The following is a 15,980-nucleotide window of genomic DNA, read 5'->3' as shown; positions in this document are numbered from 1 at the left end:
GGTGGTGGTGTTTTTGTTCGTCCGTGCGGTTAGTTTGAGGTTCGATACATACAATTTGTAACTCCCAAAGTATGGTCGGCTTCAACTCGCAGTTCAAATTGAATTTTCATTGTGCATGTTCGATATTAAGTTTATCGCTCGAAATTGCAAATTTATTTTTACCGGCGGCGGTTTCTTCCAATAAAAAAACAACTCAAAAGCCGTAGAGAAAAGCATGAATTCCTTATACAACTAAAAGTGAGTGTTTTAACCGATCAAAAGTCAATATTTTGATTTGAACCAAGTTTTAAAATCAATCCGACCGATGTGACAATAAAAGATTAATGAAGCTCAAGTCAGGGCCCTTTATAGTTAGTTAAATAAAAAAACAGCTATTAAAGATTGTGCTGATTTGATAAAGCGACAAAATTTATTGAATTAATCTTTTGCCATTGCGAATATTGGCATTATTTTGATTATTAAAAACTAAAACGGATTCTCAATTCACTGTATATATACATGAATGAATACAACAAATTTCAATGGACTTCACACTGTAATGAAATTTTCAACATTGTATAGTAGTTAATTGGAGTTAAAAATTAAAAGCGCCCCGTTTAAAGTCTACTACATATTACTCCATTTCGCAACAACAAAAACATGGTGCAGCAATTGAAGTATTCGCCACGAGTCCGACAATGGTCATTCGGCGGTGAAACGGCCAATATTGTCAACAACGCAAAAAGTAACCCCTGTTTTAGATTTGCTCCTATCAGTCTTGGAACTAACGGACAAACAAAATTATGCATCTGCAGCCCTTATAGCCGCAAGTTACCCACTAATTAAAGCCCTTTACGAGAACAGGTTTAATGGAACGAATGCAGTAGTTGATTGTGCCTGAGAGAACGTGTAGTATTATCTTACGTCCGAAAATGAGCAATATATGCCACCGTTAGCCACCAAAAAACGAATCAAATGATGATTATGGTAAGTTGATTATTAGAAATATGCGAAACAATTTTTATTTGGGAAACTTAAAAACTTAGCTCATGTAATAAGCTGTAATAGCTCTCACTTAGTAACAAAAAGTGAGTAAAAAAGAGCGAGAGAAGGGGCAAATTTTGCCAGTTGATTAAGTGCGAGTTTGCATTTTTTCTTGGAAATTTTGACATTAAAAACACTTAGTATAGTCCACTAAGCAGCTTTTTTATACCCTCAAGTATACATAGTATGGAGGGTATATTAAGTTCGTCATTCCGTTTGTAGCTCTTCGAAATAATCATTTTAGATCCAACAAAGTATATATATCCTTGATCAGCGTAAAATTCTAAGACGATTTAGCCTTGTCCGTCCGTCTGTCCGTCTGTTGTAATCACGCTACAGTCTAAACGAATTAAGATAGGAAGCTAAAATTTTGCACAGAACTCTCTTTTGTCTGCAGGCAGGTCAAGTTCGAAGATGGGCTATATAGGTCCACGATATCGTATAGCCCCCATATAACGGTACCCTCCGACATTCGGTATTTTTAAGATGTTAACCACATTTTCAATGGAATTGTCTGAAAATTCGCACAAGAGTTCCTTGTGGGTACTTTATACCTCAGCAGAGAATTATCTATATAGGTCCACGATATCGTATAGCCCTTATATAACTGTACCCCCCGGTATTCGGTATTTTTACGATTTTAGCCACATTTTTCATTGGAATTGTCTGAAATTCCACAAAAGGAGTCCCTTGTGAGTATTCTACCCTCTGAAAAAGAATTGTCTATATAGGTCCACGATATCGTATATCCCCCATATAACTGTACTCCCCGATATTCGGTGTTTTGATGATGTTAGCCACATTTTCAACGGAATTATCTGAAAATCCATACAAGGAGTTCCTTATGGATACTTTATACCTCGGCAGAGAATTATCTATATCGGTCCACGATATCGGTATTTTAATAACTTTACCCACATTTTTTCGACGGAATTGTCTGAAAATCCATACAAGGAGTTCCTTATGGGTACTTTATACCTCGGAAGAGAATTATCTATATCGGTCCACGATATCGTATATCCCCCATATAACGGTACCCTCCGACATTCGGTATTTTTAAGATGTTAGCCACATTTTTCAATGGAATTGTCTGAAAATTCGCGTTCCTTGTGGGTACTTTATACCTCAGCAGAGAATTATCTATATAGGTCCACGATATCGTGTAGCCCCCATATAACGGTAGCCTCTATATTCGGTATTTTGATGATTTTAGCTACATTTTTCAACGGAAATTGTACACAAGGGGTTTTTTGTGAGCACTTTACCCCCCGACAGAGACTTCTTTATATAGGTTAATTATATCGTATAGCACCCATATAACGGTACTCCCGATGTTCGGTATTTTGATGATTTTAGCCACATTTTCAAATCGTATTGTCTGAAAATCCACACAAGGAGTTCTTTGTAAGCACTTTACACCCTGAAAGGGAATTGTCTATATAGGTCCGCAATATCGTATATCCCCCATATAACGGTACCCCCGATATTCAGTAGTTTGATGATTTTAGCCACTTTTTCCAATAGAATTATCTGAAAATCCACACAAGGAGTTCCTTGTGAGCACTTTGCACCCAGTCATAGATTTGTCTTAATAGGTCCACAATATCATATATACCCCCATATATCGGCACCTTCCTATATTAGATATTGTAAAGATTTAAAAAATATTTAACGGATTTTATTTTTTTTTTTGAAAATTTTCTAATTTGTTCCAAATGGTGGAGGGTATTCAAAGTTCGGCACGGTCGAACTTACTGATTTTTTACTTTTCTTTGCTTACATGTAAAAGCTTAAAACATTTATATTTATCATAGTATGGAGGGTATATTAAGTTTGTCATTCCGTTTTTAACACCTCGAAATATACATTTTAGACCCCAAAAAGTATATATATTCTTGATCAAATTCTATGTCGATTTAGCTATGTCCGTCCGTCTTTCCGTCTGTGGAAATCACTCTAGTTTCCGAACGAATTGAGGTAGATTGATAAAATTTTACTCAAATGTATATTATGTCTGCAGGACTTGAAAATGGGCCATGTAGGTCGACGTTTTCGTATAGCCCCAATATAACGGCACCTCCCGATATTCGGTATTTTGATGATTTTAGCGACAATATTCATCGGAATTGTTTCAAATTTTTCATTTGATGTTCGTAGTGGATACTACAGCCTATGACAGAAAATTGTCTGTGCTGGTTCACGTCTTCGTATAGCTCCCACATAACGGTACCTCTCGATATTTGGTATTTTGATGTTTTTGGCGACATTATACACCAGAATTGTTTCAAATTTGGTATTTTGAAGTTCGTATTGGATACTACAGCCAAATACAGACAAGTAAAAAAGCCTAACTTCCCCATCAGTAGTTATGCCTCAAGCAGTTTGAAGTGTTTAAGTGTCAAATCGGATAAAACGTGTATATGCGAGTTATATCTATACCCGAATCAATTTGCACTACAACTACTTCTAATTTGAATTCGGTCGTTTGTGCCAAAGTTTATTGTAGTTGGTCAAATATTGGGGAATTCTAAGAATGAAATCGTGTGAAGATGTGTTGGGAGCTATATACAAATATCGAATGATTAGCCTCAATATCAACAGTGTACGACCTCGGGCAAAAAAATTAGCTGTCCATTGTTTAGTCTCGATCGGATAATGCATGTGACCTGACATGCCTTGAAATGAATTGGTCGGATACAGAGCATGCGTTTGAAAAGTACCAATCAATGCGGATAATATGATTTGCTGAAGTCCATATAAGCGTGGTTTAAGGAATGGATAGTCAAAATTCAATAGGATTCGGAGGTAGTTCTTGATCAGAACTTTAAAGTATCGCAAACGGCTATATAGGATGTTACTTACCTGAATATGGAAATAGTTCAATGAAATGCAGGTTTAAGTAGATTGTACTACAGTGTTATGCATACAGCTCCATAGATAAATCAAGGATTTCATACCCATGAACATCCTCTTCTTATTCCACCTTTTTTAATTATATGAATAGATGCTGTTCAAAATAGTAATTTAATGAAATTTCATTTATCAAATTCAGTTAAAAAGTTTGAAAGTATCAAATAATGAAATTTTGCCTAGATCTATATATATAAATGTAAGTTGTGTTAGTTACTACGCTTATAACTCAAGATCCGCTGATCTGATTTTAATGATTCATACAAATTCGGAATTGTCTGTTTTCCGAAAAGGATAATATTCAAAAAAATCGCGTAAAAATGTGATATATTAACATTTCAATTTTGACTTTTGAAATGTACAATAGTAATGTTTTATTTTGCATGATTTTTTTCCATTTTGACTTACTTTTTTCTAATGTACATTTGTAGTGTTTTTTTATATTTTTTTTTAATTCGAATATTAAAAACAATTTATTTAATTGACTTGATTTCTTGAGAACTGAAATTGATGGCGGGTTGCATGGAATTCAGTCAGATGATATCGAAATAACTTAACGCAGTTAGACCAAAGTTAAAAGATAATTACTTTTTCAAAATCGCTAAAAAAAACACGAAAAAAGAGATCTCATGGCAAAAATTCTCAAATCGGGAAAAATCGAAAAAAATTCAATGGAAATTGACTAGATATGGAAATAATCCATCCAATGAGAACTTAAAATGCAAAATTCATTGGGACTGCAACCAGTGAAATACCGAATATGAAGAGCACTGTTATATGCGAACTATACAAAATAGTGGAGCAAATTGAAAATTTAGAAAGAAAAGGATTCATATCCTCGGGAAATTCTTCCGATACCTTAAAAGTAACCTTAACTCCCATGTAACGTTATACGGTGACTATGCGCTATAATCAGTAATTACACTGCGGGAAATTACACTTGGAAAATTGTTTGGTTGGTACATAAAAATCCCAAAAAGGGGTTTCGGATCAAACGTTTTTAGGGTCCATTTTATATAGCTTAACCAAACACAAAGGGTCGGCCTAAATTGATGTAGTCCCTCAAATGATGTAGCCCCTTTCAAATTCCTCAAATGTTGGTAATTTGAGATTTTAGGAAGAACAACACATTTTTTCAAATAATTATAAGAATAGGACAATGCTTTGGTATAACCCTTATATGTGGACCTATTTCTTTCATATTACAATAATCCGCCCAATGAGAACTCAAAATGCAATCCATTGGAACGGCAATCAGTGAAATACCGAATATAAAGGGTTCAAAATGGTAGAACGAATTGGACATTTAGGAAAAAAAGAAAAAAACTTCCTAAACTTTCAAGATATCTTAAATCGCTTTTGCAGGTCATGATATATGACCCCCGGATAAGGGTACAATCCTTTTTCAAGTATAGTTTACATTTTAACCATATTTTACTCATACGCATTTTAGCAAAAGTTGGTAATTTGAGAAGAAACCATCCTCGCAAAAAATTATCACGTTTTGGCATAACCATCATATAATTTAAGCTATATTCGGGGTTTTGGACATTTTTTTCATTTTTCAGGCCTTTATTTGGCATCTTTGTTTCTACGGGTGTAAAAAACCTCTTCTCATAATATTTTGACTTTTGGAGTGGAGCCCATCTTGCTCTTGATCACATTCATCAATTGATTTGGCTAAAAAATTGTATTTAGGCTACTCTGGGTTGGAGAATCGTCTTACAGATAATTGTCCACATAGGCATTTATTTGAGTATAGTTCCCACATTAGTGTACCCGCAAATCCACTTTCCTAACCAAGGTTTGGTCAGAAAAGAAAATTTGGTATACTATTGAATTTTTAACTAGAATATTGGTTTGGAACGTAGATGTGGGATATACGTCTACATGCCATAAACTCCGAAATATCAAATGGTGGCAGAAACATGAAAAAATTACGAATATTATTTTTTTGGATCGTTATTGAATTATACTATGAAGAAAAATATGGACTTTATGGGTTCTCCAACGCACAATTTTAATGACAAAAATAAATTAATTCCTATATTACGGTAATGAGTGTAAAAGACCAATTATCTTTGACTACTTTGAAATCATTCAGATCAGTGTTCTATAATGCTTTAAAAAATATGCATTAAAAACTAAAAGTAGGGGCCGGCAACGCGGACCGGGCCAGCTAGTATACTATAAAATAAAATTAGCCAAAAAGGGAAATTCACTAACCACTTCCGATTTCAATGACTTTACTATGAGATTTCATTAATAGCGATTATTTACGGTGAATTAGATGAAAACTTCCACTTCGAATTTTTGCATGAAAGTGCCAGTTTGGTATAGGCACTAGTCAGAACATTGAGAATTAATGAAGTAGACCCTCTTTACTTATTCTTTTTCATCGTTTTCCAGAACATTTTACAAAGCTGTTAATTATTTCATAAATATTTTCGTGTTTATATGACCGATGCTTGCTGCTCTTCTTGTTGGTCATTATAATTAAATAAAAACAAATAACATAATTGGAAATGAAATAAAGCTTCACCCCTTTTATAAAAGAATTAACAAAAACATGGGCAATATTGTTCAGCAACTAACTAACTGACAAACGAATGTACGAGAAGACCCTCCAAGAGAAATTCTCCACGACGTTGGCATGTGACGTTGCCATTAAGTCATTTGACATTATGCCATGCGATGTTTGATTTAATATCAAAGGCAAAACCGAGAATCAAGCGTTTCTTCTAGAACTTGTCTTTGTGCATTTGTTTGTAACATGGAAAAGGAAGCGTGATAGACCCAAGGTTACTTTAAAGGATCTTCTTAGTCTGAGTCGATTTATGCATGTCAGTTCGTATGTCTGTCCGTCCGTCCATGTATTCTTGTGAACTAAATGCAGGTCGCATTTATTATCTGATTGAAATGAAATTTCGCAAGCAATATTTGTTTGGCCCAAGGACGAACCATATTGAAATTGTTGATAATCGGTTCAGATTTGGATATAGCTCCCATATATATCGTCAACCGATTTTAAGTTAATTGTGCCCCAAATGGCCAATATCAGTCCAAATGACATTAATTTTGGCATATTCGACCGAATTCAGACTAGAAGCAAGTACATTAGCTATAGCTCCCATACATATGTTTCATCCGATTTGGTGTTTAAGTCCCTCTTATCCGTAATATGCATTCGACAAGAATGATATTTAGTACCAGATATCTTATAAAGCTCGGTAATGCATTTGTCAAATTTTGTCGAGAACGGATATAGCTCCCATATATCCTTAATCCGATTTCAGGTTTATTGTGCAAATAATGGCTAATATCAGCCCAAATGGAGTGCCGTAACCATTTCTTTTGATATTTCTTCATAGCTTGATTAAATCAAATTTAATTTAAACAAGTAAAAAAGCTGTAAGTTCGGCCGGGACGAACTTTTAATACCCTCCACCATTTGTTACAAATTTGGCAATTTCCACAAAAAAAAAAAAAAATAAAAATAAAATCCGTTAAAAATTCTGTTAAAATATTACAAATACCGAATGCCTATACGACGACGTGGACCTGCATAGGCAACTTTTGTCATAAGTTATCACAATATTTAAATGTGAAACTTGGAGAAAAATCTGTTTATAATGTAGCTAAATTCATCAAAATACCGAATATAGGGGTACCTTTATATGGGGGCTATACGAAGACGTGGACCTGCACAGACAATTTTCTGGCATGAGCTGAAGTATCCATTACGAACTTCACATGCGAAATTTGAAACAATCCCGGTAAATAATGTCGCTAAAATCATCAAAATACAGAATATCAGGGGGTACGGTATATGGGGGCTATACGAAGACGTGGGCCTACATGGCCCATTTTCTGCTTTATGCTGCAATATCTATTACAAACTTCAAATACCAAATTTGGAATGATTCCGTTAAATAATGTCGCTAAAATCATCAAAATACCGAATATCGGGGGGTACCGTTATATGGTGGCTATATGAAGACGTGAACCTACATGGCTCAATTTTTGACTTAGGATGTAGCATCCATTGCGAACTTCAAATACCAAATTTTTGCAAACTTCAAATACCAAATTTTAAACGATTCCGATAAATAATGTCGCTAAAATTATCAAAATACCGAATATCGGGAGGTATCGTTATATGGGGGCTATATGATAACTTGGACCTACATGGTCCATTTACGAACTCAACCTGCCCACTTGCAAAATATACACGTCTGCAAAAATTTAGCCTTCTATCTCAATTTGTTCGAAATATAGCGTGATTACAACAGACAGACAGACGGACAGATAGACAGACAGACGGACATGGCTAAATCGTCTTAGAATTTTACGCTGATCAAGAATATATATACTTTGTTGGGTCTGACATGAGTATTTCGAGGAGTTACAAACGGAATGACAAAATTAATATACCCTCCATAGTATGGTGGAGTGTATAAAAAAACGCTCCACCGTTTATCTTCGACTAAAAAACAAAAAAATGAAATAAAACAAATCCGATCAGCAGGTGTCGGCTATGTCGTCTTAGGAGTTTTATGACTGAAAATATTGAAGTAACTCAAATCTGAAATCTTTAAAATATCAACAATAGAGTTTGAATAACATTTGTCAAACCATTGGGCGCCACTGTCAAATTGTAACAAGTAAGCAAAGGCTACAGTCGGGCGTGACCGACCGTTGAATACCCTACAACACTATAATAAACGATACAGTTTATATAGGCGAGATACGCGAAAGAGTTCCACAAGATATTGTGACAAATAATAAAAGAAAAACATCAGGTTTCGTTCTCTAATTTTCGACTAATAGCAACTTAAAATAATTTGCTCATTTCCAATTTATTGGTAGATGTTGCACATAAATGGTCTTCCTAGATCTGGAACCAATATTTCCCAAAGACCTATAATCTCTCAGAAGTGGCAAAAGATTAACATTTATTATTGGTTTTTGACTGAAACGCATCTATATGAGATACAGACATTTGACTATATTCTGCAACGAAATCAGCGTTAACGAAATAGTCAGAAGTGCGTCTTTCCTGTATTTGTGAATTCTCCAAAAAGTCACTGGAATGGTCATTTTCGTATTTTGTCCAAAAAAGTTGGCAAACTATTTCACACATTGAGTATTTTTGGATGGCCATCCAAAACTGCTTGGCTTTTGCAATGCCCGGTAACCCCCATTCAAATGTGCGTGAGGATCGGGCAATAATTACGACCTGCTGACAATTTTGCAGTGGACCATAATTGCGACCTGTAGAGTGTTTACAAATTAACATGGACAGACGGACGGACATACATAGCTAGATCGACTCAACTCGGCGAGATAGGAAGATCCATATATACTTTCCTATGTGGGAAATCAATATTTCGAGGTGTTACATAATTTTTGGCCCAATCAAATTTATAATACCCCCAACACATAGTGTTGTAGGGTATAAAAATAAACTTGTTGAATTTATCCCAAAATGTGTTCTTAAAGTAATTATTTATTTTGGAAATTGACTTTTTGTAGCTATAAAAAACTTTGGATGATTAAAATGTTTTTGCTACATTTTTTGTTAATTTTGTTTCCAATTTCCTTTTTCGCAGAGCACGACAACGAAAGAAGATTGCCAAGGAAATTGACCGACAAGCATGAAAACTGCAAGAATAAGGCAATGCCGTCGTTTTAGAAGGCCTCATAGGCGTTTTAGAAGGCCTCATAGGACATAGATTGTCGGTGGTAGAGATGTGATAGCGTAGTCCACGTGGAAGGGATTTGACCAATAAATGTTATTCACCCACTGGATAGACTGGCAGTACAGGCGGCCTCGGCAGTCCCACGCCTTAAGGAGACGACCTTGATACATGTCGTGACGAAGACAACAAAAGCAATCATCAGTAGATGCACAATCAAATGCATTTGCAAACTGTGATGAGAAGTCATTCTAATTTACAGCCACAAATTTCTAAATAAAATTTCAAACTACTCATCATTACGCAGTAGTCAAGTTAACGAAGAAAAATTGTAGCTCAGTAGCACAGCTCGAGTTATTAGGAATGCCAACATTAGAATGAAAAATCAAAAGCATTAAAGGCAAAACAACAAATTTAACGTATTCCTTTATTTTTCAGACAATTTTATCAGCTTAAGGTTAACAATATATGAGTTAAATTATTTTATTTGTTACGTTTTGTTTTATCCTCTAATGCATTATAAAAACTCAATTCAATGTTCAATAAAGAGTGGTTGGTAACAGTAAACGACGATTGTAGTTAATTTCTTCTAGGATGGAGCCATAAAATGTCATTTTTACACACGTAGTAAGAACGTAATGGAATTGAAAATCTGCAGAGTTTATTAATATTGAGTTTCCCTTGAAAACATATAACAATTATGATCTTTGATTATATAAACGTTGATTACGTAAAACTCCATGTAAGAAGGCTATTACACATTGAGTTCTACCGAATCGATTGATTATTTGATGTAAAGATGAAGTATGATTCCAAAATTGCTAATTCAAAACAAGTAAAAAAACATTAACATTAACTTTTAATACCCTCCATCTTTAGGTAGAGAAAACATTTTTATACCCTCCACATAGTATGGAGGGTATATTAAGTTTGCTATTCCGTTTGTAAGACACTTTCTGTTGTATAACAGTGTATTACAGATGTGCGGAAAAAAACGATTTTTGTGGATGCGAAATAAAAACGATTTTTGAATATGCGAAACAAAAATGGCATCTTTTTAACCCCTCCACCATAGTATGGAGGGTATATTAAGTTTGTCATTCCGTTTATAACGCCTCGAAATATACATCTTAGACCCCACAAAAGTATATATATTCTTGATCAGCATAAAATTGTATATTGATTAAGCAATGTCCGTCTGTGGAAATCACTCGAGCTTCGAACAAAATGAAGTAGGTTGATAAAATTTTACTCAAATATGTATTATGTCTGCAGGACTTTTGGTATTGAAAATGGGTCATGTAGGTCCACATCTTCGTATGCGGTATTTTGACGATTTTACTGACATTATTTACAAGAATTGTTTCAAATTTGGCATTTGAAGTTCGTAATGGATACTGCAGCCTAAGACAGAAAATTGTCTGTGCAGGTTCACGGCTTCGTATAACCCCCATACAATGGTACCTCCCTATATTCGATGTTTTGATGATTTTAGCGACATTATTCACCGGAATTGTTTCAAATTTGGTATTTGATGTTCGTAATGGATACTACAGCTTACGTCAGAAAATTATCTATACAGGTTTACGTCTTCGTATTGCCCCCAAATAACGGTACCTCCCGATATTTGGTATTTTGATGATTTTAGCTACGTTATTCACCGATTTCTTTTTTAGGTTTCGCATTTGAATATTGTAATGTCATGTCGTCGTACAGACCCTAATATAACAGGAACATTCGGTATTTTTAAGATTTGAACAGAATTTTTAACGGACTAAATGAAGGGTTGTATTCAAAGTTTAGCCCGGCCGAACTTACAGCTTATTTAATTGTTATTTATTTTTTATACCAGTAAAACCGATTGCATAATTCCGTTAAACTTTTCAAAAGCCCTATATATTGGGTTAGGCCTTTATATGGGGGCCACACCAAAACTGGTGCCATATAGACAACTTTATATTAAAAAAGTTTGTTGTATATTGCGAGTCTTAAAAAACCTGCACAGACTATTCCGGTGAAAAAATGTCGCTCAAATCATCAAAATAACGAATATCTGGAGGTACAGTTATATGGGGGCTATACCAAAACGTGGCCCATTTTCAATACCAAAGATCCTGCAGACATAACATACATTTAAGCAAAATTTTATCAATGTACTTCAATTCGTTCGGAAGGTAGAGTGATTTCCACAGACGGACGGACATCGCTAAATCGACATAGAATTTTATGCTGATCAAGAATATATATATACTTTGTGGGGTCTACAATGTGTATTTCGAGGTGTCACAAACGGAATGACGAATTTAATATACCCTATATTTGACAAATATTTTCATAGTGAAAATAACTTAACTCTGCAAGGATCAAGGTACGAATCCAGTTTACGACAAAATTCGAAGGAAACCCTTAATTATAGAAACCCAAGTGCAAACAAAGCACTTCAAACTCCAACCAATTGAAAAGACAATAATTTGATCGCTATTTTGGAGAAGAGATTAAAAAGGTCTATAAGTCGAACTGAATATGTAGCCCATTTCATTATCTAAAGATACATCTTTAAACAGTACCTTGAATAATGACAAGAAAATAGATAACAAATATGTAAATGTTATACCCCACATAGAATATATACATGATCTGCATAAAATTCCATGTCGATTTAGCGATATCCGTCCGTCGGTCCATCTGTGGAAAACACTCTAGTCTCCGAACGAATTAAAGTAAGTCGATGAAATGTTATTCAGATGTGTGTTATGTCTTCAGGACATTTGGTATTGAAAATGGGCTATATAGGTCCACGTTTTGGTATAGCCCCCGTATAACGGTACCTCCCTATATTCAGTATTTTGATGATTTTTTTTTTTCGTGTTTAAAGCTTTGAGAATTTTAAAATTCCATCGTAAGGGTGGAGGGTATTCAAAGTTCGAACCGGTTGAACTTACAGCTTTTTCACTTGTTTTACTGATGGAAATTAAAATTTGCTTTAACATTTTTTTGATTTGACCCTATCATTTCGTACAATAAATTCATACGCGTGTGTTGTTTAATTATATTTGTTTTAGTTTTGATTCTAGCTTTTAATTATTCTAATATGAGACTATACTTATTTGAGTTTAGTAGTTCCATATCTCATTCATATTCTACTTTATTGTATTAGCAGCCAGAGACTCAAGGTTTCAATCATATAATCTATCAAACGAATATGGGACTTTCTGTTTCTAAAACTTCAAAACAGGAAAAACTTAAATTAAGAGAGCGAGGATATATTCTTGGTAGTAGTTTCTCAATTAGTCGTTAGTTGCAAAATGATTAGCATTGTTTTTATGGACAAACCCCTCACCCAACGATTTTTTATTCCTTCATTTTGCCTCTCAATCAATTCGTTGGTTGAATTGAATTGCTGTTGTCGGTTGATCTTGAATATTGCTATCACTTCGATACGCTTCGTTTCATAATTACAATATATATGTCTGTGGTGAGACTTCTTTATTAGTATGAGATTTCGATTATTTTATTTCGATCGTTTTTGAATCAAAGGTTTTACGTAAATTGGTTTATAAAGAATTCAACACTTATTCACACATTCTCGGCACTGAAATTTGTCTGATTTAGGCCAGCAGCTGCTGCTGCTGTTGTTTGAACCTAAACTAATGCTCATAATAAACAAATTGATTTCTTCCATAGAAATTCGAACGGACCAAGCCCGTAATTTCAACCAAATTTAAATAACTTAACAAAACAAAACATGGCAATTAAAATTCCGAACACAAGGAAGGGGCAGCAACATCAGCGATTTTAAAAATTAATTCGACCATAAATCAATTTGCAACGGGAAACCTGGTTTTTATGGTTGTTAATTAAATAACTGAACAAATTAATAAAGAGTGAATTAGTAAGTCGAGTAAAAAAACTTTGCACAGGAATGGAAAGCTAATATACCATCTCCACATGGATAGGCGAACACAACGAGGAGTTCCGCATGTGTGATTTGGATTAGTTAGACTGTTAAAAACAGATAATGGGGTTACCATATTTTGTTGATGTGTAAAAACTCACACGAAAATTATTTATGAGAATAATTTAAATATTGATACGTAATAAAGCCGGGCCGAACTGAAAAGAAAACCTTCAAAAATAAATGTATACAGATTCAACATTCAAATAAGTTTTGTTTATTATGTTGTGAGAGTATTAAAAGTTTGATTTGGTCAAAAAATTTGTAACACCTCGAAATATTGGTCCTAGATGCACCATGTGGTATACCGATTTTTGTATCTCGACGAGCTGAGTAGATATATTTGTGTGAGTTCGCCTGTCGGCCCATGTAAATTTTTTATGAATATAAAGTTCCCAATATGGGATTGATCCTCACGAAATTTTGGAATAAGTTAGGATTTTGGAGAAAATCGCAAAACTCATCATAGATTTGTGTGAAACATATATTCAACAATTTTATTGAACCTCGTGGTACATGGTAATGGGACTTCTGCCCTTTATTTCGTATACGTACATAGTTAGATATTGGAATGTAGCAAAAAAAATCTAGCGTTTCAGAGAACGTAAGTATGAGACAATGGGTCTCGTGGCTTCTGTCTGCAACCGCGGAAACCCTTTTACCCTACACTACACTGTGGTCAGAACATTATATCTTTGTGCATTTGATTGTAAGTTACGATCAAATTTGTAACACAAAGAAGGAACCGAGTTAGACCCATAGTTCCTTTAGATGATCTGCATAGAATCACATTCTGAGTCGATTTATGCATGTTCGTCCGTTCGTCTGTTCATGTATTTTTGTAAACAGGTAGCATTTATTGCCCGAACCCGTCCGTTCGTCTGTCCATGTATTTTTGTAAACAGGTAGCATTTATTGCCCGATCACGATGAAATTTTGCACAAGCAATTGTTTGGTCCAAGGAACCTAACGGAAATTGGAGATAATCGGTCAAAACTTAGATATAGCCCCATATATATATTCTCCTAAAGTCCCTTATATTGTGCAGAAAATTTGTAATATTAGCCCAACTAGGACGGAATTTGACAAACATAACAAAATAGAGCCTGGAAACAAGTGCGTCAAATTTAGTAAATCGGTTCAGATATAGATATGGCTTCCGTATATATTATTCATCCGATTTGTTAATTTACTCCTCCTATAATATGCACTTCGTAACAACGATACTCAGAAATATATACAAAATACATATCAGAAACACTATTGCTAAAACGATCATATATTTAAATTCTCATAAATTCCCCATGAAAGGGTTTATTTGTTATATGACGCTATGGAACGAATTTGGCAATTCTCAAAAACAATAAAATCCGTTAAAATCTTAGAAATACCGAATGTAGCCGTTATATTAGAGTCAATACGACGAGATGGACCTGCATATGTAATTTTTTTTCATAAGCCATTACAATATTCAAATGCGAAACTTAGAAAAAAATCGGTGAATCACGTAGCTACAGTCATCAAAATACCGATTATCGGGAGGTACCGTTATATGGGGGCTATACGAAGGCATGGACCTGCACAAACAATTTTCTGTCTTAGGATTTAGTATTCATTGCGAACTTCAAATACCAAATTTGACACAATTCCGATGAATAATGTCGCTAAAATCATCAAAATACCTAATACATGGAGGCACGAAGACGTGGACCTGCACAGACAATTTTCAGTCTTAGGTTGTAGAATCCATTTCGAACTTCAAATGCCAAATTTGAAACAATTCCGGTGAATAATGTGGCTAAAATCATCAAAATACCGAATATCGGAAGGTACCGTTATGTGGGGGATATACGAAGACGTGGACCTGCGCAAACAATTTTCTGTCTTAGGTTGTAGTATCCATTACGAACCTCAAACACCAAATTTAAGGATCGGGCCATAACTGCGTCTTGTAGCATGATTACAAAGTAAGATGAACAAACGGACGGACGGACATAGCTAGATCGACTATGTGATAAACCAATATTTCGAGGTGTTACATAATTTTTGGCTCAATAAAGCTTATAATACCCCCAACACATAATGTTGTAGGGTATAAAAATTAATTCAATTGTGAAACAAGTACGAAATCAATATTTTCATCTTTAGAGAGATATTTTTATGCGATTTTTTTAGACATTTTTCTTTCCTGCCAAGAGGCCATTCTGAATTAATGAGAACTGTCGAAATCAGTTCAGCCGTTCTCGACATATAAGAGATCTTCCAAGCATATCTTCTTTGATAAACATATATATCGCACATATTTTGCTATATATCCGATTTGTTGGATGTTAACATCAATGTAAAGGTCAGAAGTAACCTTGTCATGGCTTTGTGATTTCGCCGGGATTTAA

The 15,980-nt window shown here is 34.6% G+C and overlaps 1 long non-coding RNA gene across 1 annotated transcript; it reads left to right on the top strand.

The window, feature by feature from the left end:
• The first annotated feature begins 243 nt into the window (after positions 1–243).
• Positions 244–10,199, top strand: LOC131800821 (uncharacterized). Its single transcript, XR_009341599.1, has 2 exons — positions 244–966; positions 9,546–10,199. It is a non-coding gene; the product is annotated as an uncharacterized LOC131800821 (long non-coding RNA).
• The last annotated feature ends 5,781 nt before the right edge of the window (positions 10,200–15,980 follow it).

The sequence above is a fragment of the Musca domestica genome, unplaced genomic scaffold (genome assembly GCF_030504385.1).
Source record: "Musca domestica strain aabys unplaced genomic scaffold, Musca_domestica.polishedcontigs.V.1.1 13, whole genome shotgun sequence".
NCBI lineage: Eukaryota > Metazoa > Arthropoda > Insecta > Diptera > Muscidae > Musca > Musca domestica.
The sequence above is the reverse complement of the archived record's forward strand: the minus strand, read 5'-3'. Positions and strand labels throughout refer to the sequence as shown.